At 41.5% G+C, this 24,601-nt stretch overlaps 3 long non-coding RNA genes across 5 annotated transcripts; 1 reads left to right on the top strand and 2 right to left on the bottom strand.

The window, feature by feature from the left end:
* Positions 1–1,370: 1,370 nt before the first annotated feature.
* LOC143711247 (uncharacterized) lies at positions 1,371–2,463 on the bottom strand. 2 transcript variants are annotated; one of them, XR_013194855.1, is made up of 4 exons: positions 2,340–2,463; positions 1,962–2,053; positions 1,748–1,865; positions 1,371–1,475 (listed from the first exon to the last, which is right to left on the bottom strand). It is a non-coding gene; the product is annotated as an uncharacterized LOC143711247 (long non-coding RNA). The 2 variants fall into 2 exon arrangements; XR_013194887.1 differs by having other exon boundaries at positions 1,962–2,049; positions 2,340–2,448.
* Positions 2,464–3,520: 1,057 nt separating this feature from the next.
* LOC143710733 (uncharacterized) lies at positions 3,521–4,665 on the bottom strand. Its single transcript, XR_013194709.1, has 4 exons — positions 4,339–4,665; positions 4,102–4,203; positions 3,792–4,024; positions 3,521–3,698 (listed from the first exon to the last, which is right to left on the bottom strand). It is a non-coding gene; the product is annotated as an uncharacterized LOC143710733 (long non-coding RNA).
* A 14,753-nt stretch (positions 4,666–19,418) lies between these two features.
* Positions 19,419–21,904, top strand: LOC143757595 (uncharacterized). Of its 2 annotated transcripts, none has more exons than XR_013210717.1 (2): positions 19,419–19,466; positions 21,641–21,904. It is a non-coding gene; the product is annotated as an uncharacterized LOC143757595 (long non-coding RNA). The 2 variants fall into 2 exon arrangements; XR_013210770.1 differs by lacking the exon at positions 19,419–19,466 and adding an exon at positions 19,474–19,711.
* The last annotated feature ends 2,697 nt before the right edge of the window (positions 21,905–24,601 follow it).

Here is a 24,601-nt window from a genome sequence, read left to right as displayed (position 1 = left end):
CGGCTGGTGCGATCACCAATAGGGGGCATCACCAAAAGTGGTAAAAATGTAATCTCACCTAGTTATCATTTCTAATTTCAAATTCTGACCAAACCTTTGTGTTTCACATACGCCCATACCCATGAGTGCACTCTTAGTTTTATACTCCAGACATCGATTTACATTTTTTAGCAATTTACAAAAATAAAACTACAATTCCCTGTTGCAACAGATTGCAACGTGATAGACAGCCCGTTAAATATGTAGTTCTTCCGGTTGGCAAAATAGGGTTGCAAGTAAGTAGGGTTTCAAAAAGAACTATCGTATAAAGTAACTTCCTAACAGACATGCTACTGCAGAAGCATAATACGTTTTGTATGAATTCAGACCAAAAACAATGTATTATGGTTATTATTATTAGCCAAAATTGACCCTTCGCTAAGCCACGCCCGAAAACCGCCACTGGCCAATCGTGTCTTAGCAACCGTAACTAGGCGCGGGAGGTCTGGCAAGCTTTCGAGCGAGGGAAACATGCCGAAACGTTGTGCGTATGGATTGTGCTTATCTGATACCCGGTATCCTAAAAGTTTGGACGGGGGAGTGTAATTTTTTTCCTTCCCGACAATCAAAAAGCCAAGGTGAGATATTATGTGCGTGGATCAAGCAGTGTGGGAGAACCCATTCACATCTAAGTGTCGACAGGATTAACAAAAACACCTATTGCTTGGAAGTTGGAAATAATGACGGTTCTTTGTTCATAATGCATATATTTTAACGTAAAATAAGACGATTAAAGACAAGACGGAGGCTCACTGACATAAGATAAAATATTTCAGCATTTTGTTAATCGACGGCCTAACTACCCCTGAGTAACTTTAACCCAATCCGATCGCGGCTCTCCCGGTGTTAGTGTTATTCTTATTCCACAAGATTTATGGATAAACTGTTTGATTTATAATTATTAGATTAGTTTCACATTTCACTTACCCTTCTGTGCACGAACATAGCTGTTCCTCGATTCGTGTGTTTCCCATGTGAATGGTCAGCGTATGAGGCATGACAATACTTCCATTGAGTTAGTGTTGTTGAGCTATTCATTAACTGACTTTAATAAGAACTACAGACCATTTAGATCCAGCCACAAGGAATCCATGATGTAACACTTGAGGATCTCAAAGTGAGTGGGGTTTTATAGGATCCCTAAAAATGTAAATGTAAAAAAAAATCGCATGACTTAAAAGCTGTAATAGAGGCCTAACTAATATCTGTCAAATTAAAAGGAAGACATTTTAAAATTAAGGAGCTGAAAACACGTTAATACCAAAACAATACAGATAAGACGTCTGCAAGTAATAAACATTACATAAATATTAGGTGACTTATCAACACACCAGTCTGATTATAAAGGCTGCCTTTTTTTTGATGAACACCAAGAAACATTTGTTCAATAGATTTCTGACGTTCATATTGGTCATCACATCTGGTACCTACAGAATCTTAAAGCAACAACAATAATACAAGTAAATGATTATGGTGTATTTTAGGCTGTAAATTTAAAATTTGAAGTTGAAGTTAAGTTTATTTAGAGCCCCAAATCAATTATTACAGTCTCAAAGGAGCTTACAAGCCCACAAGTTTATAACAAACAAAACAGGACGAGACGTCCTTACTTAATCCTTATGCATGGCAAAGATTCTCAGTTACACAATGAATTATCACGCTGCAATATTAGTAAGCTACATCGAAGAATGTCCATAAAACACTGTACCGTCAGTAGCCCATTGTGTGACATCATCTAACCACTGATGCATGATGTTCTCAGGACACCCCAGCTCACTGCTCAAATCCTCCAGTCTCTGAGACTCAGCCTCAGCCTTTTTGAAAGTCTGGTGTAAAAAAAAAAGTATTTCTGCCTTTGTGATCTTAAAAAGTGAGAAAATCATAAAAAGCTTTTTATACATAACTCAGACACAGCATAATACCTTGATGTATATGCTGGATAGTGCAAGATGAAGGCCGTCCTGCTACCGTCGGTTCCATCCAATTGCATGGACAGTTAGCATGTCATTTCTGGCTTTAAAGTACAAAATGATGTGGGGGAGGAAAGTCCCATTAATGCTCATAAGATTTTACTTCATCCACACATTGACCATTGAGTTTTAATTAAAGAGAGATGTAATGCGGTTCTATTAATGTGTTACTATCATATTAGAATATTTCCAGCTTTATATTTGCAATACATATTATATAATATTTGCAATCTCAGAGTACAAAGTATTAGACATAAAGAATAAACACAATACAAAGAAGAAAGAATAAAAGACAGGTATCCTAAAGTAATATAAATAAGCAACAATTACCAGATTTTGTCATGTACTTGGTTGTGAGGGCACAACGAGACAGGTAGCTGTTTACCATTTCGACCTCCTCCCCTGCAGTTGTGCCAGCACCTTCCTGATTTTTGCCACTCCAGATAATCGAACAAATTAGTGTGGCACTTATATGATAATCATATACACTGTATTATATAAGTCATAAAAATACTATTTCAAATGGTATTATAAAGAATATGCAGTACCTCACACTCGGTTGAATGAGCCTTGGCATGCATGACAGAAAGGAATAGTCTCATCTGCAGTAAAGGTCTGAGTTCCAACATGGAGACTGCCAACTTCTCAAGATAAGGCCAATACTTGCAAGCAATATCTGTGCAATAGAACTGCCCGTTTGTGGCTGCTTGGAGCTCCTTCTGCAGGTACAGCGGATAAGCAAATATTTCCCCCCTGTACATGTTAAGACCCTTGAGTAGCACTCCGTGTCTGCAAACAACCACCTCAAGGCCCTCTTCATCCAGTTTGCTTGCTTTTCTGGCTGTTTCACGTGCAGCAGACCACTGACTGGCTCCAGAGATCCCTTTGCCGGCAGTCTGCATGACAAAATAATTCTGGTTAAAACTGAAAGTTGCTATTTGTTCTAGTTACTTCATCCATCAGGATGAGTCAGGCTACATCACACCAACTGGCATCTTTGTAATGATCAGTGATAATAAAAGGTTTACTTTCAAACTACTACTAAAGAGGAGCTTCAGTAAATGCATCTTCCACTTTCTTTAGGGTGACAAACTGCATGCATAGTCACTATCTCTTACAGAGATCTGCTATTACATAATGAATGAGCTGCTAAATAAACTAGCCATTTTGGATGCCACCACACATACCATGTTTAATTTCAAACCTCAACACAAGATTGCTTAAAAGAGTGATCCATGCTAGGGATACAATATCTATTTAATAAAGCAACAATCATACATTTCAAATTTTGGATTTAAATCACAGGAGCAAAAACTAACACTTTCCATTTTACTCCTGATCTCATCAACAAAATGGTGTACATCAGTGTCCTTGGCAATGAAGGTGCCATCAAAAATGAAGGTTCCTCCGACCTTAATAGAATAAGAAAAAAAATATGTTCTGTGTAAGACATTATATGTTCTGTTAATTTTACATTAAGTAAAACGATTACAAGTGTAAAACAACTAACCCTTTTGACTGCCGAAATCGGTACACTTTTCTGTTGCCATCTGCACAAAGAGCGAGCATGTTGGGTGTGCAAGCCGGGCAGGTGAAGTGCTCTACACTGGCCATTTCTTCACACTGGTACTGGCAGAATGTGTATTCCATGAAGCTTCTTTGAAATACGACTCCATGTATTTTCCCAGCCTGTACATGCGATTAGTAAAGAGTAAAATGAAATAGCTACACTAATATTCTCCCATCTCTACTTAAGGCAACTTTGATCCACACTCATCTTACCCTTCCAAAGAGACAAGTCCTCCTATCTAACATCCGCAAAAAACCTTGTCTCGATAATCCTGGTGCAACAGTTTTCATTACTTCAAATGAGCTGAAGACATCGACTGAAAACAGCGTGTCAGCATTCACAGATGCTGGCCAGTACCCACTTCTTATTAGGTCGCTCATGTCAGGTGTCCAATGAGCCAGACATAATCTGCACAGCAAGTTTGGCAAGTGCAAGTCATACCGACCTAAAATAAAAAAGTAGAACATTCTAACACACAAAGGGACAAGAAAATTTTTTTAAATATAAAACCATAGTTCCTACCATTTATGCAAACCAAAATGATTGCTCTGCCAGCTGATCCTGTGAAGTCTGAAGGGTCGCAAGTGCATAACTGGACAGGTCTCACTGTAGGTAATAAACATACTGAAAAGAGAAGAGAAATAATTTGAGAGAAATCTTAAAAATATGTACAATTAACATAATAAAAGTAAGAAAAAAAAATAATTAAAAAAAAACTTCACCAAAAAATCACTTTACCAAAAAGGTTCAAAACACTACCTTGATTGACCAGTGTATATTTGCCATCTTTTTTTACACAGCACACTGTTGGCTCAATGGGCTTATAAATTCCCTCAATGCAGGACTCCCTGTTATGGAGGGTGAGTCTTTTGTGTATGTGTGTGTCACAATCCATGCACAGCCACTCTTGGGGCATGCAGTCTCTGCAGCGAATGACGGCAGGAGATGTGCAGTGGCTGCAGTTCTTTTCTGGAGCCACATTGCAGGACAGCAAGCAGTTGATGTGATAAGACCTTGCTTTCCGCCACTCATCTTGGACTACAGATTGGCGCAAGCACCATGATGTGGATGTTGAAGGGGACTTGGTGCCTTGAACATCTGCTGAGGTCAGAATATCCTGCAGTTTCTGCATCTCAATGTCTAAAAGACAGAAATAAGAAAATAATTTTTTACACAATAATTAAATAAATTAATTAATTAAATAATTTACAGTAGTTTAAACTCAGGTGGTTTTCCTACACTATGGCTTCAAGGTGACGTATGCCTTATTTGGAGCTAGTGTTTCCTGTAACCTTTCATTGTCATGGAAATGTTTAGCAGTGCCAATTCAACCAGCATCTAGAAACTGTTTGTTTCAAAAGAGTCGTTCATAATCTGTTGGCCGTTGAGATTTACACGTCCATTTAAGATTTTTAAATCAGTAAAATTCTAATTTTACGAATGCAGAGTTTTGCAACTCTTTGAGTACACATTTTCATCTACTTTTACAAGTTCTATGTCCTATGCTGATCAGGGACCCTTTTACAGAGTCTTGCATTGTGTTCATTCTGTGTGCCTTCTGGTTTTGCAGTTCGGAATCAATGGGATCTTAGGGACCCTTTCTGAGGAGGCCTTCTGTGTTAGAGGCCTTCTGTATTCAGTTCACGCATCGTTGAGCAGCATTTCTTGGTCTTTGGCGAGCTGGAAGGTGCAGGGTAGCGAACTTGAATCTTGACTTGGTGCTGAGGCTGTGTACCCATGGATGGCTGCTGGAGTTCCTGGGAACTCTGTGACCTTGGAGTCTGGCTGTACGACTGCACGTTCAGCTGTCACGTTTGGGGTATAAGAGTTCGATCTTTGCTCTTAGCTTTAGTGCCGAGTCTTTCAAAGGGCTGAGCTGACATTAAAGTGAGGTCTGAGCCGGTGTCTACCAGGGCTTCCAGGCTCACCTCATTTTCCAAAGTGATGGCTAGGTAGAGTTTCCGGGCCACCCCCCTTTTCGATCAGGTTCCCCAGGAGTCTTAGCGTAGGGGCTGGTGTGGTGATCGATGGGCGGTTAGGGCCGGTCTCATGTGGTTTGCTGCGGAGGCAGGTAGCCAAAACATGGGAACTTGTGCCGTCCTGCTCAGGCTGGGCAGCTGTCAGCTGTGGTGACTGGGTGATGCTGTCATTTTGTGATGTGACAGTTAGCTCTGTGCTCTGAGGCTGACGAGCAGTGTTCTGGTTGCCTGGTTCAGGTCTTATGCTTAGACATAGGATGTCCGTCTCGTCCCTCTTGTCTCCTTTGGAAAGTCTTTTGTGAAGAAGCTCTTTCAGCGACTTCAGGGTCTCAGATGTGGCGGCACTTTTTTTCTGATGCGGGTTCAGACTTGTGCTTACCAGTGGCATGTCAAGAGGGGTTCCGCTCTGGGCTGTCTGGGCTTGATGGTCTGGTCGATGGGGCTCGGCTCTTTCTGGGCCATTGGTCGGTTTCCCATGTGGCTCCACCTTTTGGGTGGTCGGGTGGTTGTTGCAGGTCCCAGAATCTGTCAAAGCCCTCGCTCTGGTGTCTTGGACGAGCACCATCGCAGTAGTGCTGCCCTCTGTTGGCCTGGAACGGTCTTGACTCTCTGTAAACAGGGCTATGGTGTTGTGGGGCGCCCTCTAGAGGCAGCTCTGAGTAGGGCTCAGAGACAGAGTAGATTGTGGGGTTTTTCAAAGTCTTTTCGGACACAGTCTTTTGCTTTGTGTAAGCTTCTTTTAGCTGTTGAGTAGTCATGCTATGTGGTCAGGCCAGGATGTCTAGATGATGACTCACTGTGGGGTGCAGATTTCGGAGAGACAAAGTTCTGAAGTTGAAATCATCCTCCATGCCGGACTGATTGAGGTCCATGGCTGTGATTAGTCTTTGGTCTGATTCTGGATCAGAGAATTCTTTAGTGAAGGCCTGCCGCAGCGGCTGGTAGTCCGACTTGACTGTCTCTGGTTGACGGTCGAAGAAGCTGCGCGCATCACGACTGGACGTGATTCTGAGCAGGTACAATCTGTCCGACGCGGTGACGTTGGTAACAGTTTGTAAGTGAAAGTCAATGTCCTGCGGGTGCCGTGCACGTTGTTGCTTCCTGCATGGTTCGGAGTGGACATAGGGATGTTTCTGGCCAGCTTGTTAAGTCTTTTGGGAGCCATGCCGTGGTTAGTGGCAGGGGCTCTCCTGGAAATGCTCTTCCCCCCTCGCTGCTGACGGGGGTTCTTGTGGGCTGGCTGGTGATGTTTTGAACAGTGGGCTTTCACCCCCTTGTACAGCTCTGGGTTCTTGGCTGAAAGGTGCGGACTGGCTGGTCAGGGAAACTTTGTAGTGTGCGTTTCCCCTTCCCGGTCCTTCTGCAGTCTATAAGAGGGCTTCAACTCTGTGTGAACGGTGTCAAGTTCGTGTTCGAGATCTTGTCTCTGCTGAACGAGCTTGTGGATGGTAGCACGGGCCACTTGCGAGTTTCTTTCGCAGGCCGTGGCTTTCGAGTCTCTTTAAGTTCAGTCTCTGCTCTTTGCAAGGGGCTTCACTTTTGTCGGAGTTTCTCGTTGAGTTCCTCTCTGGTTCTTTTCTCTGACTGCCCTCTTTGGTCTATGTGCAGATGAAAATCAGATAGGGCAGTTTGAAGTCTTTCCACTTCCTTCTGTAGCTCGGGGTCGTTGTCATCCTCGGCTTGCATCCTTAGCGTTGCAACTTCGTGCTCCAGGGCGATGCGGCTCCTTTCGTGGAGACGTGCTTGTGCGATGAGCTGGCAAGTGAGGTTGACGTGTCTGACCGGTCCTTGTCGTGGGAGCTTTGGCTTGGTTTGTGCGCCATCAGCCTGTCCACGTCTGCGATGCTCTTGGCTCGGGGGCTCTGAGTCACTGGCGACCTTGGTCAGGAATGGAGGTGTCATGAATCTCAGCCATGTCTCCAGGTTGTCCCAGCGGGTTGTGGGACTGTAGGACCGGAACATACTGGCTTCACTGTGGGCGAGAGGAACACAACACACACACAGAGAGACCAATCCAAGTTCGTTCTACGTTTAACAAGCTATAATACGGGCTATGCCGCGTATGAAAATTTGGTTAACTGATGCCGACAGTTAAATCATTTGGTGGGACAATTTGGGTAGGTCAGCATGGGCCTGAATAAAGATTTTTAACGGGGCGGTAGCTTAGGGATCACCTGTTGATGCTAACGGCTTGGTTGTCAAACTATTATTCAGCGTTCCTTGTTGTCTCAGATAGGTTCTGTCTCTAGGTGAACTGAAAGGAACAGAGCACAACTGAAAACAGCAATGGCAAGATAGCAAAGTTTGAAGTAACATGCAACCATCCAAGATGGAAAGGTCTGTAATGAAATGGCGTTAATAGTACACAGGAAGTGTTACAGGGGAAGAGGAGGCCTAAGCCTGCGATTTGTGGCTCGGAGAGTAGGAGGGAGCCAACACTTCAATGACCGGGGGAATCTCTAGATTCTGTGGCCAATACTAAGTGATGGATTTAACACCTTTTCTAGTTTCCCTGGGGTGAACTGAGGTCATTCGGGTTGGAGTCAGCATTGTGGTTGGTCTTTCTGTCGTCCCCAAACACTTGACAGCAGTGTCCCGGGCCCTTCCGCATATCTGTACCGATGTGTGCCCTCACGCAACCCAACCTTGAACACAACCGGCAGTGCCAAATTGGTGATGTCGTGTTGCGGGCTGCACCAACGGAGAAATACAGGAAAGTCCGAGACTCGTGCTCAGTCGAACCAGCTTGCTGGACCCCAAGCAGAGATGACTGTCAAATCACCACAGCCCGAGAGAAATTTCTACCTACAAACACAAAACAGGATGAAGGACAAGTGAACCTCAACGTGAATTAAAGCTCTCTCTATCTAAATCAAATTGAGTGTCTATTTTTTGTAGAAAAATCATCAAAGGCAACGGCTTTACTAAAATTATGGTACAAACAAAAAGGGAATTATGACAATGTTAATTATCAGAACAACCTAGCCTCCATTCAGAGAAGAGATTAAGTGCAGCAGGAAGAGCACAGGAGGAAGCAAGCTGTAGTGGCTCGTTGGGGCCACAAAGGGTTTGGGCTACTTCCTCTTAGTGGTCTTGGGCCACTTCCTCTTAGTGGTCAACCTGGCTGACAGAGAACTTGATTTAAATTGCATTCAAACTGGTTTAAATACAATTCAAATCAAGTGTATGCATAGATGTTAAGTAACTTCTAGAATAGTAAGGATACAGTTGTCATAACATATCAAATACAGTACGTAACGTATCAAATCAAAATTATTAAAAATAATTTGAAAAAGGAAATAGAAATAAAGCCATTCCCAACAGGAAAGGAGACTTAATTCAAATTGATCTTGAAATTTGTTTCAAACCAAATTTGAATAAGTGTAGGAAATTAAAGGTTGGCATTATATTTGATGATGATCACGACTACAGTGAGGTATCAATGATAATAACCAAAATAAAACCAACTGGGAGAAAGCCACTTCAGAAAAGAATGATGTTAGGAACTAAGTGATGAGCTGACGTAGAGGGGGGAGGCCACAAGGGGCGCATTCCTCCTAAGTGGTCATCAGAAACTGCTACTGCTTACTTTTACATTTTAAATTCAACTGTGGTTTGAACCAAATTCAAAATAAGTGTACACAGTCGGGAGTGAAATCATGTTAGTAAAACTGGAACTTGCACATGCATTGAAAGTTAGAAACACAATTTCAGAAATTCACTGGAAAAATCTGAAATTGTGATGAGAGAGATTGTTTAGGAAAAGACGACCTCGTTACTAGTGTCCACGAGATGGCGCTATTTCGCTCATGGAGGGTAAAGTCAGGGGGCGGTGCGTAATTCGAGAACTGTCAAGCACTTAGGCCTAAGTGCTGCCCTCTAGTGTTTGTCAGCGGAATAACAACCAGCCTGCTTCCATGTGTGATTCAAATTTGAGCGTGCAGACGCTTTGTTTTCTGTAAGATCACACTTATCCAAAATAAAATCTCAGCGGGTTTTTTTTTTTTCGGCTATATTTCACAAAACGGCGTGGCAGGATTTTTTTTTCTACACACACACATAGGGACAACAGGAATTAGGCATCGGTTTTTCGATTCCCACATACAACAATTAGCGCTATGATTCACACGTGTTCGCTTATGAATTTTAAACCTCGGCGGGTTTTTTCTATTCGACACACTTGTGCACGGAAGGATTTCTTCGCTTCCACACACTAATATGGACAACAGGAATTATACGTCTGTCGTTCGGATCCAAATAACATTTATCAAATAGCACTTATGATTAAAAATGTTTTTAGGTTTTGGATTTTTTTGGTGCTATATTTTAATAAACACGTCTGTCGGGATTGCTTCGCTGTTTTTTCGACTCCCATGACATATTATCAAATAGCACTTATGATTAAATATGCTTTAGGTTTTTTACAATTGAGTAGCTACGTCAATGTTTAACCAGGAGTTTATCGTTAATCTAACGATTATAATATCAGGCCTTTCTTAAGAATAGTGAAAGAGCATCGTTTCACTAAATCTAGTCTTCACCCTGACAGAAGAATCTCGTTCGGACAGGGGAGTTTAACATTAAAATGTCACAATTCAAAAGAGGTTTCTTCGTCTTTTGTTGGACAAATTTAATACTATGAAACTGTAGTTTTACTTTTAGTTATTAACAATGGCAAAAGGAATGTTAGACATTATTTTGCAGCTGTTAATGTGCTGAAATGGACTCGGCTTTGTGCCTTTAATCAGTCAGCCAGTGAGTTCGCGTTGCGTTCGCTCACTCGAGGCGCGCGTACAATATTAAATCACAATTTAGACATCGATTGAAACTTAATTGCTCAAAAACAAGTTTAAAATGTGCCCGCATTATTCTCCACCAATTATGTAAAGACTCTGGGGCGGATCTAATCCGTGGGGAATTTGCATATCATAATTAATAATTGGTAATTAATAATTATTCATACATGTTTGGATTAGATCAGTCTTACATGTTAATAAAACTCCCGATAAGGGATGATATGTCATTTTACCTGCATGCATGTCTGTGTATCCTTGCACTTAACCACAAGTTGATTGCAATTAACTACATGGACCACGTCTTACAAAACAGGCTAAATTAATTAGCTCAATTGTCAGACTAATATTTGTGGGACTCCACAATATCATCTTACTTTATAGGATTTCAGGAAAAGCAATTCTGTGGCCACAAGAATTGGGTTTCCTGCCCTATAAACACATACTCTTTAAAGTATCTTTAATTTGTAAGCTTGTTGCTATAAGATCTTTTGGCACTTAAGGGACTTGAAAATGAGCAAAAAGGCAGTATATCAATCAGATGAATATAATGAATTTAATAAGGCAGAACTACTTATGTATTTACTACGGTTACATGGGATATATGTATTTACAAACATAATAAACAACAATACACGATAAGGCATCGATGAACGAGAAATGCATAGAGTGTGGACAATGGAAACACGTGTGAGAGGGGAAGAGGAAGAGAGAGAGAGAGAGAGAGAGAGAGAGAGAGAGAGAGAGCATTGGCAACATTCCCCCTGACAGTCCCCTGTCTGTTACAACACGAAAACATCATCTTAATGCTTCTTAGAAGCTCTATAAAGAGATATACTTAAGTTTCTGGGTCTCTCTGTGTCGCGGCATTCCTGCGCGTGCGTGAGCAGAGTCCTTTAGGAAGCGTCACTGGGTGCTGCTTGGCGCGCGTGTTGAACGGAGTTTCCAAGTCTTTGGGGTAACATTACCAAAGGAAAATAGTTCGGCTAAGTTCGTTTCACTTTGTGGAAGTGAACAGAGTCGACTACGGAAAACAAAACTTTGACTAACAAAGAAAAGAAATAAAGATCTCTACGGGGAAATCACGCGGAGTTAACGTCACATCTTCGCATGGCTGGTGAAGAAGCGTGTGTGCGTCTCTCGCCACGTGGTCACGTTTCTCCTTCAAAACGAGCGCGCACTCGTTTAAAGGTCCCTGGTAGATGGATTTGCTGAAGAGATATGTCACGCGGTGTTCTTTTCACTCGTCGATTGGAATTAAACACGGAGACTTATCTAAGACTGAAAAACACAAACTAAACTAGAAACAAATAAAAGAAAGGCGAAGAGCTCGCCCGGAGGCGAGACCTTACATTATGACACAAAGACAGGCGAAGTAACAGAGCGAGCGGAGGGGGGAAGCGTCATTTATCACCTTGGAGAAATCCGGCCTCTTCCTGTTGACTTGGCCAATTAGAGGGTTGGAATTTCACAGGCGTGACTTTGGTTTTTATTGCTCTTTGTCTAAGAGAGAGACATTTGAAACCGACGAAATTAGGGTGTTTAAGAGCAGAATCTTCACAATTCTTATAATACTAATGTGTCACAAGTTTAGCAAAATGTAATGTCAATTAACAAATGGGGAATGAAGATTGGAGTTTATCGAGACCAAACATGCCACAAATGGATTTGGTTAAACATTAGTTGGCAAAGTTTAAAACATTATCGCATTAGAGTTGTCGAGAAACATAGACCAAACCACAAAAAGGCAACTCATGAAATAGGGAACTTAAATACATTGTTCATACAATTCTCAAGTGGATATATAATAGCATATATATATATATATATGAATACAGGATTCATTTCTCCTCCTTGGTTAGAATTCAGAGAGGGCCACAGTTCTGTGAACATTCCTTTGGGTCGTAAACGCCGTTATCTAAGAACACCAGTGATGTTAGTTTTGGTCTCTTTTCACTCCAAAGATGGAAAACATAGTAAACTATATTTTACTGGATATTACTTTACGTATTCTGATTGATCACACCGAAAGCATTCTGGAGGTGTCCAGAACTATGTGTACAAGTTATGGGAATAGACAGTTATATTTAAAATGCATAATGAAGGTATTTATAATTCACTTTAAGCTACGATAAAATCATAGTCATTCCAATGTGACATGGGCAAATGGACACACATAAAAACACATTGAATATATCTGGTTAAATGTCTTTTAAAGAAAAGAAGTTTCTTTTCGCTTTGGAATCCACTTCCTTTGGACATTCCGATCAGTCATAAAATGTCTTGTAATCGGACACCACGCTCTGTCCTGAGTGTGGTCTTCACTGGTGGGGGAATGTGTGTGTGTGTGTGTGTTTGTGTGTGTGTGTTTGGGTTAATTTACATTCAGAGATTTTTGGTCTTTAGCCGGATGTATTTAGTTATTCAGATTCACCCACTTAGCCCAGTCCTTACACTACTTACCATCACCAATTTTATTTCTGTTCATTTTGTGATGATCTTCTATTACTATTAAATATTCTCTCTTGACTAATGTGTTGTCCCTTTCACCTACTCACTGTTCATTGTGTTTTGGCTTTTTCAATGAATCTGTCAATCATTTCATGAGGATGGGCTGTTGTTACTGGTGTTGTAAAATTGTGCAGTGTATGAAAACGGGAGTTATGGGGGTAAATAAATAGCCTATTTGACATTTTCATGTTCACGAAATTGTTTAATTAAAACCGATCCATCAGCATTATTTTGTTGTACATTATTCAACACGCAGTTTTAGTTTAGGCTATACAGATATTAAAAACTAGAAACTACTATTTAGTTCCCTTAACGCTTTTAAATTGGAATCGGTATCGTTCAATTCTATGACAGCTGTGTTGCGTTCAGTCCAAAATGGCGGAACTGCAGCTCTGTGCATGGTTTGTTGCAATGGAACGTTCTATTGAGTTTCGCCTCTTGGTACTTCTTCACTCTTTGACACAACACAACAATCGATGATCAAAACAACACATGTTTAACAATCTTTTACATGTGCATGTTCATTTAGCAGACACTCTCAGTTCATTCACAGAATACAATTATTCAGCATTTGCGATTCTTAGCGTGGCAGGATGGGTTTTCACCCCTCCCACTTGTTTGAGATTTGGCCAATGGCCTGGCATCCGTGGCGTATAAGAGCTCGGGCAGAGGAGGGGTGCTTGTGCTTCTCAATATCCCTCCTCGTCTCCTCGTTCCTCTGTCCTCCATCCTATGACCAGGAAACTGATCTAGCTCTTGAAGGACGTCTCAATTCTCTAATTGCACCGCGAGGAGTCGAGGATCGAGGAGTGAGGAGGCTTCCAGAGGAGTCATGAGTGAGGATACAAAGGTGTATCCCAAGGTTATTTTCGTAAACGAAAACTGAAACTAAGACTAAAACTATTGGTCAAAAAACATTTTCGTAAACTGAAATAAAATTAAAAATTCATAATAAATGAAAAACTAAAACTAAACGAAACTAACAACAGTTACTGAAAAACTAACTGAAATAAAATAATAATTAGCAAAAATAAATAATAGTTTTCGTTATTAAGCTCTTTACTTTGGCGGAAAATCTGACCTGTGGCTGATATTGCGCTTTATACGCGTGAAGTTTCTGAGGCGATTAACCTCTGTCCTGCTGTGACGCGCTCAATGAAGGACCGTAACGTAGAACACATGGGGTGCTTCTCAATATCCCTCCTCGCTCCTCTTTCCTCCATCCTATGACCCGGAAACCAATCAAGCACAGCCATCTTGAAGGACATCTCAATTCTCTAATTGCACCGTGAGGAGTCGAGGATCGAGGAGTGAGGAGGCTTTCTTAAATAAACAAACTTCAACAACATAAGGGCAGATCCTTTGAGCGCTGCTGATGACGCTATGAAGTGACGTTCAAGTGATCAAGTATACCAATAAAAAATCATTCCTTGATTCCTCCATGCTCATTTTCTTTCCTTGCGTCCTTCCCTCACAACCTACAGGGGGAGGAGCAGAGGCGCTAGGAAAGGAAACGAGGATGCACAAATAAGAAATGAGAAGCACCCACGGCTAGTGCTAAGCGCTGTTCATAAAGGATGCATCTGTTGCAGTGGAATGGGAAATAACACAAGGTAATAATAAGAGGCAAGTTGGACTTCTTTTAACTTGAGCGCGGCATTTTTAGAATGCCGTTTCATTTGCGAGACGCGGGTGCGACAGCAAAACAAGTTCGTCAAGCACAAAAAACCTTTAATGTTCTAGGCTACTATGTTTGAGATGTCATGTTTGCATGGAGGTTGACAGGCTGAAAGATGCTGTTATTATCTTTGTTTTTATAAAACATTTACTGCTAATAATATACACGTGGAGACATTTCCCCGCAATGTATGGAATACCGGGACACACACACACACACTCTGGTGCACTATCTTTGTGGGGACTCTTCATAGACGTAATGGTTTTTATACTGCACAAACTATTCTGTCTTCTTACACTAACCTGACTCCTAAACCTACCCATCACACAACTTTCTGCATTTTTACATTTACAAAAAAGCTAATTTTGTATGATTTATAGCCTTGTGTAGCCTACCTCAAAGTGGGTCTCCACAGTGACACGAGTCCCCATGAGTCTGTGTGTATTCAGGTTTAAGTCCCCACCAGGATAGAAAAACATATAGGCTACACACTCACACACTGCATAGATACTTCATTATTTAATCACACTGGCTTCACAGCAGGTTGTGTTGGCTGTAGTCAGATGAATTGAGCTAGGGTTTTTTTTTTTATGTACCAGTGGTCACTCTGCCACATTTACAGCTGAAAAAAAGTAAACTAAGCACGTTTAACAAGATTTCATCTTTAATATGAATTAGTTTGTCTGAATTTTTCATATTTTTTTCTTGTATACTTTTAAGTTCCATTTGTTTGGTGCTTTGTTCAATCTCAAACTATTATTTTATTTTTATTATTACGATGTCAAGAGTTAACTGTAATCTGGGCAAACATTAAGCTTTGCTGAAATTAAGCTTCCCGCTTTGGTCTACACTGGAAGTGTTCTGTTTGCTCTGCTAAACTATAATTACAAAAACAAAAACTGAAACTAAATAAAATAAAAACTAAATAGAAATGTGTTTGCAAAATAAAAACTAAACTAAAACTAACAAAACCATTAATAAAACTAACTAAAACTAAACTGAAATTTAAAGCAAATTTGAAAACGATATTAAAATAAAAACTAATTTAAAAAAGCAAAACTATAATAACCTTGGTGTATCCTATGCGGAAGAGTTATCGACTAAACGCATAGACAGTAAAAGAAATGGACACAGCGACCCCGTTGATTTCAACGGAGAGAGTTGAAGCCAAACATGGGCACTCACTTCCTGATAGCCAAGCGTTCTGCGCAGGCTCAAACTGAGCTTGATGACGTAGATGTCACGTGAGCAACCTGACTGACAGTTGTAAATCTTCTAGTAGCTGTGCCAAGGATATTTGAAGTGTATTAACAGTAGCATTATGAGCAGAACACATGGGTATGCAGTATGAACAATATAGACAGATATGTGCAGTTTAATAACAGTAACATTTTAAGAGTAGTGTGGGTGTGTGTGGTTGACCCTGTCAAAGCAGCCCCATGGACGTGGTTATAATAATTAATTTAATATAACATATTACGCTATATAATTACAATATGACATGATAAAAGAAGTGGCTAAAATCGACTTTAAAATAGCCTACTTTAGGATTGTAATCGTTTGAGTAGCCTATCTGCAGTTCTAGTAATTTTAGTTAGTTAGTTTAGTTTATTTTGAACATGTTTATGTATATATCCATTAGATTTAAATATTTGGATAGTGTACACACACACATAATACAATCAAACATAACAGATAAATAAATGCATGTAGGCTACAGCACAATCTTCCAAAATTATTAAAAATGATTCAAATATAGGCACATATGCAAATAATTTTTTTCCTTCTTTTTCGTTTCCTTCTACATCAAACAGAATAACCCATCCAAAAAATACTTCTTAGTATGTCCCCTCGAGTCATTTTCGTATCCATTCAATATTACATGACCAGATAATATTCCAATATATAAAGAATTGTGAGCTAGGTGTAAAATCATGTAGTTTTGGCTAATAAATCACGGTCACAAACACTTGAACAAAACCGTTTTTCTTTATTTCACGTTATGTAAGCATTTTGTACATATGGCTTCCGAACGGGATCACATTCATCTTCAAGCGTAGATGTGTAAATAAATAAAGGAACAACGTTAACCGCGATGGACATTGAGATGTTTTTTTTCTTCTTCCATTGCCTGTATAATTTCCTGATAATTAATTTCCCCATCCCCCGTAGGTGTAGTAGTAGATAAATAATTTAAAGTTCGTGGATAAATGTTACTTCATATGTATTCACTTGCCACATATCGAATTATTTCCAATTCCTCAAAAACGTTGTTTAAATATTTTGTCGCGTTGCTTTTATGGACTATCTATGCCATGGGCTGACTTTAGACAGTAAAAGACTGCCTGCGAGACTGTGCGAGCTTCTCCTCCTGTCTATACGGTAATGTCTCTATTGTGCGACATAAAGTCGCGTGGTTGACGCAATTTTTAGCCTATTTTTACAAGAATGGCTTCTACGGGGCCATAACGTAAGATACAAAGTAATGGAGCCTTTTATACATTGTCGTGTTTCTTTAGAAATAAATAATGGACAAATGGAGTCTTTGGACACCTCAGATGTAAAGTTATTCGCTGTCAAGACGCCAAAATGAATGGGAGTCAATGGGATGCTAACAGCAGGTGATAGCCAGCTACAATGGCGGCCCCCGGAGGCGATATTTTTTTTCACAGGATGGTAGGGGAAGACTCATGAATATTCATTAGGGAACTCATGCCTGATTGGTCTGATGACCTACCCCCTAACCCCGCCCCTAAACCTACCCGTCAGTGGGGGTCTGATGACCTACCCCATAACCCCGCCCCTAAACCTACCAGTCACTGGGGTTAAGACCAATCAGGGATGAGTTCCCTAATGAATATTCATGAGTCTTCCCCTACCATCCTGTGAAAAAAAATATCGCCCCCCGGAGGCAGCTTCAACTTCCGGCTGATGGATTACCCCCTTGACTAAACGTGACTCACGTATCAATTCTCCTCCCCCTTCACATCGATCACAATCAGTTTTAATTTATACTTTACCTTTGTGGTTTATATAAGCCACACATTACACATATTTCAGCAGGGTATCTTGCTTTGTTATTATTTATTATGAATTTCTTAAATAAACAAACTTCAACAACATAAGGGCAGATCCTTTGAGCGCTGCTGATGACGCTATGAAGTGACGCTCGAGTGATCAAGTATTCCAATGTATAAAAAAAGCTTTCATTCGATTCCTCCGTCCTCATTTTCTTTCCTTGCTTCCTTCCCTCACAACCTACAGGGGGAGGAGCTGAGACACGAGGAAAGGAAACAAGGATGCTCAAATAAGAAATGAGAAGCACCCAATGGGTGCTTCTCATTTCTTATTTGTGCATCCTCGTTTCCTTCCCTCGCTTCCTTTCCTAGCGTCGCAAGTCCACCCCATGTAGGTTGTGAGGGAAGGACGCAACGAAAGAAAATGAGCATGGAGGAATCGAATGAAAGCTTTTTTTATACATTGGAATACTTGATAACTCAAGCGTCACTTCATAGCGCCATCAGCAGCGCTCAAAGGATCTGCCCTTATGTTGTTGAAGTTTGTTTATTTAAGAAATTCATTATGAATAATAATAAAGCAAGATACCCTGTTGAAATATGTGAGATGTGTGGTTTATATAAACTGCAAGGGTAAAGAATAAATTCAAATTATTGTGATCGATGTGAAGGGGGAGGAGAATGTATACGTGCGTCACGTTTAGTCAATAAAACACTTCCGCATAGGATACACCTGTGTATCTTCGCTCATGACTCCTCTGAAAGCCTCCTCACTCCTCGATCCTTGACTCCTCGCGGTGCAATTAGAGAATTGAGATGTCCTTCAAGATGGCTGTGCTTGATTGGTTTCCGGGTCATAGGATGGAGGACAGAGGAGCGAGGAGACGAGGAGGGATATTGAGAAGCACCCAATGTCTAATATGGGGAGAAGTTTCACTGGCAGTAAACTTCCGGGTTCTGAACTGGTTGCAGTTCCACTCTGGCTCCATATGAGGGCGCTCACAGAACGAGTGCAGAATGAATGGAGGTCTATGGAGCTATACCCCTAAAAATACACTTTTCTCAGGATATAACATTTTTTCTAGTAATTTGAATGTTGTTTTCGAAAGGAGATGCAAAGAAATGACGGATTACTGGGTGTTAGATTTTTTAGAGTCACTTATTTGCTTTAAAAAGTCTTTTAAAATGGCAATGACGTCATACACATCGTATGACCAGAGAACTGCTTTACGGCAATCCTTCAGTCACTTTGGTGCTTTCGCGATCTGCACTTTCTTTTCTCTCGAGGCATCGACAACACCGCTGACACAGGTAAATACACGTGCTAGAAGGGTTTTTGTTTTGTTGTTTTAAAAGACCACGTCGAAAATACTTCGGATGCCACGATGCCATCAAGCGGTATCTCTGGATGTAATCAGTCCTTCACTGACCAATCACAGTCAATTAGCAGAATGCTAGCGTGTTATGGGCAACCACAACTCAACCTGTAAGAAATCGAAAGGACATAAGTACTTGTTCATTCAACTTTGGACCTATAACCCATGTTGAACTTGCAAAATCTACATTCAAATCTGAGATTTCTCAACGGCAATCGGGTGAAAGACACAAATTTAGCCGTCTAGCCCAATAGACTCCCATTCATTTTGCACTTGGACGATCGTCCCCCAGTGGAACTCTGGTGGAACTACAACCAAAATTCGGTACAATAGGGCTTAATAGGGACTGGGAGTGGCCAGGCTTTCCTTAGACGGCTTTGGCTCGGGTTTACCAGTTCATTGATGTGCGTCATTTTCCAGGACCGTGACGTCACCCTCGCGCTCTGCTGCTTTCTTTGCTGGAGTGCACTGTTGAATGGCTTGCCCGTAAACACAGCTGAAGCTGTTTATCTACTGGCTGTGCTGTTTACTGGGTGTGTTGTTTACTGGGTGTGTGTGCTTCCCATATAGTAGTTGAATGGGGACAATTGAGACCGGTAAGAGAAGCGTTTGTGTGCTACGGTGCTTTTGGGTCGCTTTGAGTGGGTATCTGACTAATCTGTGTGCTTCGTGTTGTGTAAGATCTATTTGTGTTCCTGCCAATGAGCTTTGTCGGAGACGTTTGGCTCCATCCACCGCATAGTTTGCGATTAGTGATCCGGGGATAGCATGTTTTGCTGTAAGTATATTGCTCGAGCGTGAAGCCAAGGGTGAATGAATCGCAGTTTTTTAGGCACGCGTTAAGGGAAATAGCGGTGTTCCGAATGAGTATTATGTGCTGTGCCTCATCCTATAGTGCTGATTGCTCCAACATCTTGCTTCATCATAAAGTGCTGGTTGCTTTGTGCTTCATCATAGACTGCTGTTCTGTTTCCACTGATTATCCCGCATCTAGCACGGGACTGAGACGCTTTCCGTGAGCTTTCTGGGCTTAGGCTCAGTGATGCAGTGATGTGCTTGCAGTTTCTTTTTTTTTTTTTTTCTTTAATTGATTTCAATGGTTAAGTAAGTTTGGAATTTGTATTTTTGTTTTCATTTCAATTGTGACAAGTGAATTCATGTCAGACATGGGCATTATTTCAATTAAATGTTTTTTATAATTTGTATTTTGCAGGTGTGGAAAAAATAAAATGTAGTTTGTAACAAAATATTTTGAGGGAGTGTATTTGGAGTATTTCAAATACTTAAATACTTAAGAAAAATCACCATAGTAAATGACTTTGCCATATTTTCGGTCTGGAGTTGGCAATGGCAATGTCCAGGTTAGATGCACGAAAATCACGTGACACCCTGTAGACCGGGCTCCCTCCAAGAAGTGAATGAGTTTTGAACTCTTATAAACGGCATTAAGTGTTTTGTGAAAAATATACAGTCTACACACACACATATTGTACATTGAACGGCATTATAGAGAAAATAATTGTGCCTTATGAGATCAATGCACTGTGTTGTCATTCATAAAAGTACATCATAGGCCCTACCTATTATGAAACAGCGCATGTGTCGTAACTCCACTGAAATCTCCATGCTAAGCAAGCGTTCACAATTTAACACCAATCTGCAGTTTTTTCAAGTTTTTAAACATATTACACATGAGAAATATTGATATTGATTTTTTATAAAATAATCAGCAATTCTATTGTTTTTTAGTAATTGCGCATGCAGCGCGATTCTACTATGGAAAAGGCATACGCGTTCAGGGCAGTCGCGTGTGTAAAACAAACCCACACATATTATGATTATGATTAATCATATATATTATGATTAAAATGGAATTTTGATTTTGTGACAAATGCTAACACAGAAACCGAAAATTCTCGGGACAGCAGCATTTGTCCAAATTTCAATCTTAACCATTCTATTTCATCAGAAACTATCTTAAAACAGAGCTTTAAGTGTAAAATACCAAACTTGTCCTTTAAGGCACGAGTAGAGTAACGGTAATAATATGGCTACGTAGCCTACATCAAACACTTTTTGCTATTAAGGGCAGCCTACCACACCACTGATGTGAACTTAGCTATACATGCCATTTACGTCAGAGGGAGCTATTTCAGGCCCTGTAGAGATTTAGTGAAATGCCCATACTTTTTTATTTTGCTACTTCGCCATTTTGAACTTACACATTTCTCATATTTATGTTATTACTACTATTTGTGTTATTGACCTTTTACGTAATAAAAAAAAGACTTAAGATTATTGTGGGAGTATTTTTGTATTTTCAAAATACTAATTACTTATATTTTATTTAAATACATTTTTTGCATCAGTATTTTGTATTTTATTTCGTTACATTTCATGAGCCAGTATTTGTATTTTGTAACAAAATAGTTTTTGATGTATTTGTGCCCACCTCTGATTCATGTGTTGCTGTTGGGTTGAGCTACACTGCCGAATTCAATTGACTATTTTATTTACTGACTCTTTATTTAATTTGAGTTTATACCGTGTTTTTTGTTGTTTTCTTTGGGTTTTTGATTTGTAACGACTGGATTGGGACCAAATGGTTGGTCCCTTCTGGCAATTGTATTAATTAATTTTGTGATCTTTGTATTTTGTTTTCTTTGCATATCGATTCTCTCTTATTGTTTTTTTTGCTTGTTGGCAGGACCTGGGCACCCGGGGGGCAGACGAGTGACCTTTTGGTGGTGGCATCCTCACTGTGTGTCATGGTCTTCTCTGACATGAGTTGCTGTGTGTGTGCACTGTGAATAGAGTGATTTTCATAAGGATGATATCTTGAGACTGTCCCTGTTGGTAAGCCCAGGTTCCTCTGCTGCCAACGATAGAATCTAACAAATGTGAGAGTGATTGCTGGTCAATGCCTTTATAATTATTGTGTTTTAACAATTAATAAACTTTTATACGACTACCATTGTCTCTGATTCCACCCATGATTAGAATCTGCGTGTGCCTTTCAGTTAGAGGTTGTTAAATTCTTGGGGTGAAATTCCTCAGGTGTCGTAGTCGGAGATAATATCAACCAGAGTTTTAGGCGTGGCTATAATTTACTGCTTCGCCCAATTCCATATATAGTAGAGCTGCCCAAACCCACTTTGCCACATTTGGCGTATAGTCGGCAGGGTTATCGTTGGATTGGGTCAGAGACAGTGGGTTTTTGGTGTGTTTCTTTATGGTTTTGATTTTCTTTATCTTTTTCTGGAAACAGAACTGCAGCGTGGTGTAATTTCAGATGTCTCCTTCTCCGGGGTGGTAAGTTTATTTAATTCCGTTTAAAATGGAGGAAGAATTACAGGAGTTGCGGGAGTTGGTAGCTCAGTTAAGGGCTGATAATGCCAGGATGCAGCAGCTACAGGCGCCTGTGGCTGGTGTTTCCGGGGAGGGTGAAGCTTGGCCTAGCGCCTCTACTGCTCCACCTGTAGTTCCCCAACATTCTGGTTCTAGTGCACCGGAACGATTGGTTTTTGTGCCTCGAGAGAGTCGATGCCCGCGATTTAGTGGTAAATCCGGTGTAAGTATCGATGAATGGGTTGAAGAGGCACGGGCATTTATGAGAGTGCGGTATATGGGGATCACTGAACAAGCTTTCTTTATATTTGACCACCTTGAGGGGGAGGCCCGAGAGGAGATTCGATATCGTCCTGAGGCAGAGCGTGGAGATCCTAATAAAATTATTAAAGCGTTGCAAGAGCTTTATGGGTGTTCGCAGTCGTACGTTGCGTTACAAGAGGCTTTCTTTTCAAGGAAAAGGCCCGGGGCCCGCTGGTTCTCCACATTGGATTTAGTCAGCGGGTACCTATAGGTTCCGGTGACAGAGCATGATAGGCCGAAAACCGCCTTCTGCACACCCTTCGGGCTATTTGAATTCAATCATATGCCGTTCGGCCTCTGCAACGCTCCAGCACGTTCCAGAGGTTGATGGAGCGCGTGTTCGGTGACCAGCAATGTCAGTCAATCTTGTTATATCTTGACAACATCGTTGTGTTCTCCACCTCAGTAGCCAAGCATTTACAAAGGCTGGAAATGGTCTTGGATCGTTTGGAGTGAGAAGGGCTTAAGGCAAACTTGCAGAAATACGCTTTTTTCAAACGTGCGGTAAGGTACTTGGGGCATGTCATTTCGGCTCAGGGAGTGGCGACCGATCCGGGCAAAATTGAGGCTGTGGCACAGTGGCGTTGCCCAACAACTGTCTCTGAATTGAGGACGTTTTTGGGGTTCGCAAGCTACTATAGGCGCTTTGTTGAGGGTTTTGCCAAGATGGCGGCACCCTTACATAGACTGGTAGCTGAAGTTGTTGGAGGTAAGTCAGGGAAAAGAAAGGGGCAGAGTTTAGTTCAGGTGTGGACGCAACAGTGTCAGGAGTCGTTTGGGGCTTTGAAGAGTAAGTTAATCGCCGCGCCTGTACTAGCTTATGCGGATTTCTCCCAAACCTTTATATTGGAGGTAGATGCTAGCCAGGGGGGCTTAGGCGCCGTACTCTCCCAAGAATGTGATGGAAAGGTGCGACCCATAGCTTATGCCAGCAGAAGCTTGAGGCCCACTGAGCGTAACATGAACAACTACAGTTCCATGAAATTGGAGTTTCTGAAGCTCAAGTGGGCCATGGTGGAGAAATTCAGGGATACTTGTTGGGACATAAGTGCTTGGTGTTAATAACCCCTTGAGTCATTTGACCACGGCCAAGCTTGGGGCCACTGATCAGCGCTGGGCCGCTGAGCTGGCTGCCTTTGATTTCGAGGTGAGGTATAGGTTCAGGAGGAGTAATGTCAACGCGGACGCCCTGTCCCGACAGAACCCTGTTAATCTAGGTTTTGTCGAGGGCTTGGCCATTGATTTCACGGTACTTGAACCTTTTCGGTCAGGCCGTGAGAACATTTTGGTCATGACTGATGTATTCAGTAAGTTCTCAATGGCAAAACCTTCCCGTGACCAGCGAGCCTAGACAGTGGCTCGGGTTTTGGTCGAGGAGTGGTTCTTTAAGTTTGGGGTCCCGGGCTGTATTCATTCCGACCAAGGTCGCAATTTTGAATCTGTCCTGATTCGGCAGCTCTGTGAACTTTATCACATTAAGAAGTCTTGTACTACACCGTACCATCCGGCCGGGAATGGCCAATGTGAGCGGTTCAATCGCACGTTGTATAACCTGTTGCGTACCCTGCCTTGTTCTAGGAAGAGGGACTGGGCCTCATGTTTATCGCAGGTACTCTTCTGTTACAACACCGCCCCTCATCAGGGGACAGGAGAGTCCCCCCACTACTTGATGTTCGGTCAAGAACCTAGGTTGCCGGTGGACTTTCTGCTGGGTAATGTGTCAGAACCAATGGCAGGTAGCGTGCAGAGTTGGGTTGTAGAACATAGAAAGCGGTTACAGGTTGCATTTCAGGGGGCAAGGGAACGCCTGAATGCAGCTGCGAATCGTCGAAAGGAACGACATGACTAACATGTTCGTGACTTATCCATCACTCGGTTAAGGGGCGGCATAAGATTGCAGACTTGTGGTGCCCGGTGTTGTACCAAGTGGTCCGTCCTCCAGAGGCGGGAGGTGTGGTGTATACCATCGCACCAGTGGAGGATCCAAGTAAGGTCCGATGCATCCACCGCTCGTTAT

The sequence above is a fragment of the Siphateles boraxobius genome, unplaced genomic scaffold (assembly GCF_051911475.1).
Source record: "Siphateles boraxobius isolate OS27281-9 unplaced genomic scaffold, OSU_SipBor_1 1, whole genome shotgun sequence".
In the NCBI taxonomy this organism is placed as follows: Eukaryota; Metazoa; Chordata; class Actinopteri; order Cypriniformes; family Leuciscidae; genus Siphateles; species Siphateles boraxobius.
Note: the sequence above shows the minus strand (reverse complement) of the source record. Positions and strands in the feature narration are given on the sequence as shown.